Source organism: Arachis hypogaea, chromosome 10 (assembly GCF_003086295.3).
Source record: "Arachis hypogaea cultivar Tifrunner chromosome 10, arahy.Tifrunner.gnm2.J5K5, whole genome shotgun sequence".
In the NCBI taxonomy this organism is placed as follows: Eukaryota; Viridiplantae; Streptophyta; class Magnoliopsida; order Fabales; family Fabaceae; genus Arachis; species Arachis hypogaea.
The window spans coordinates 79,113,230-79,115,283 of record NC_092045.1 but is presented as its reverse complement, the minus strand read 5'-3'; the positions used below and the strand labels follow the sequence as shown (position 1 = coordinate 79,115,283).

At 41.0% G+C, this 2,054-nt stretch overlaps 1 non-coding gene across 1 annotated transcript; it reads right to left on the bottom strand.

Moving 5' to 3' along the window:
- Positions 1 to 474: 474 nt before the first annotated feature.
- Positions 475 to 578, bottom strand: LOC112719478 (small nucleolar RNA R71). The gene has a single exon (XR_003161779.1). It is a non-coding gene; the product is annotated as a small nucleolar RNA R71 (small nucleolar RNA).
- Positions 579 to 2,054: the final 1,476 nt, after the last annotated feature.

Below are 2,054 nucleotides of genomic sequence, written 5' to 3'. Positions count from 1 at the left end.
AGAAAATTAAGAGAAGCTAAATTACAACAATCCAGAAATAACCTTTCAGAAATTTTCGAACAAGAGAAGGAGATGGCAGCCGAAAATAATAATAATAATAATGCAAGGAGAATGCTTGGTGACTTCACAAAGCCAACATCCAAGTTTGATGGAAGAAGCATCTCCATTCCTGCCATTGGAGCCAATAACTTTGAGCTTAAGCCTCAACTAGTTGCATTAATGCAACAAAACTGCAAATTTTATGGACTTCCATCTGAAGATCCCTATCAGTTTTTAACTGAGTTCTTGCAGATCTGTGAGACTGTAAAGACGAATGGAGTTGATCCTGAAGTCTACAGACTCATGCTTTTCCCTTTTGCTGTAAGAGACAGAGCTAGAATATGGTTGGATTCACAACCTAAGGATAGCCTGGACTCCTGGGATAAGCTGGTCACTGCATTCTTGGATAAATTCTTTCCTCCTCAAAAGCTGAGCAAGCTGAGAGTGGATGTTCAAACCTTCAAACAAAAAGATGGTGAATCCCTCTATGAAGCTTGGGAAAGATACAAGCAGTTGACCAAAAGATGTCCATCTGACATGTTTTCAGAATGGACCTTATTAGATATATTCTATTATGGTCTCTCTGAATTTTCGAAAATGTCATTGGACCATTCTGCAGGTGGATCTATTCACCTGAAGAAAACGCCTGAAGAGGCTCAAGAACTCATTGACATGGTTGCAAACAACCAGTTCATGTATACCTCTGAGAGGAATTCTGTGAATAATGGGATACCTCAGAAGAAAGGAGTTCTTGAAATTGATGCTCTGAATGCCATATTGGCTCAGAACAAAGTGTTGACTCAACAGGTCAACATGATCTCTCAAAATCTGAATGGATTGCAACATGGATCCCACAGTACTAGAGAGGTAGCTTCTGAAGAAGCTTATAATCCTGAAAACCCTGCCATGGCAGAGGTTAATTACATGGGTGAACCATATGGAAATACCTATAACCCATCATGGAGAAATCATCCAAATTTCTCCTGGAAGGATCAACAAAAGCCTCAACAAGGCTTTAACAATGGTGGACGCAATAGGCTGAACAATAGTAAGCCATATCCATCATCTTCTCAGCAACAGACAGAGAACTCTGAACAAAACACTTCTAATTTAGCCAATATAGTCTCTGATCTGTCAAAAGCCACTTTCAGTTTCATGAATGAAACCAGATCCTCCATTAGAAATTTGGAGGCACAAGTGGGTCAGCTGAGTAAGAAAGTTATTGAAACTCCTCCCAGTATTCTCCCAAGCAATACAGAAGAAAATCCAAAAGGAGAGTGCAAGGCCATTGATTTGATCAAAATGGCCGAATGCATAGAGGAGGAGGAGGACGAAAATCCTAGTGAGGAAGACCTCCTAGGACGTTCTTCAGGCAAGAAGGAGTTTCCTATTAAGGATCCAGAGGAATCTGAGGCTCATCTAGAGACCATAGAGATTCCATTAAATCTCCTTCTGCCATTCATGAGCTCTGAAGAATATTCATCCTCTGAAGAGGATGAAGATGTGACTGGAGAGCAAGTTGCTCAATACTTAGGGGCTATCATGAAGCTGAATGCCAAGTTGTTTGGTAATGAGACTTGGGAAAGTGAACCTCCCCTGCTCATTAGTGAACTAGATACTTGGATTCAGCAAACTCTACCTCAAAAGAAACAAGATCCTGACAAGTTCTTAATACCTTGCACCATAGGCACCATGAGCTTTGAAAAAGCTCTATGTGATCTGGGATTAGGGATAAATCTGATGCCACTCTCTGTAATGGAGAAGCTAGGGATCATTGAGGTACAACCTGCCTTGTTCTCAGTACAATTGGCAGATAAGTCTTTGAGACAAGCCTATGGAATGGTAGAGGACGTGCTAGTAAAGGTTGAAGGCTTTTACATCCCTGCTGATTTCATAATCCTAGATACTAGGAAGGAAGATGATGAATGCATCATCCTAGGAAGACCTTTCCTAGCCACAGCAGAAGCTGTGATAGATGTCAACAGAGGAGAGTTAGTCCTTCAATTGAATGGGGA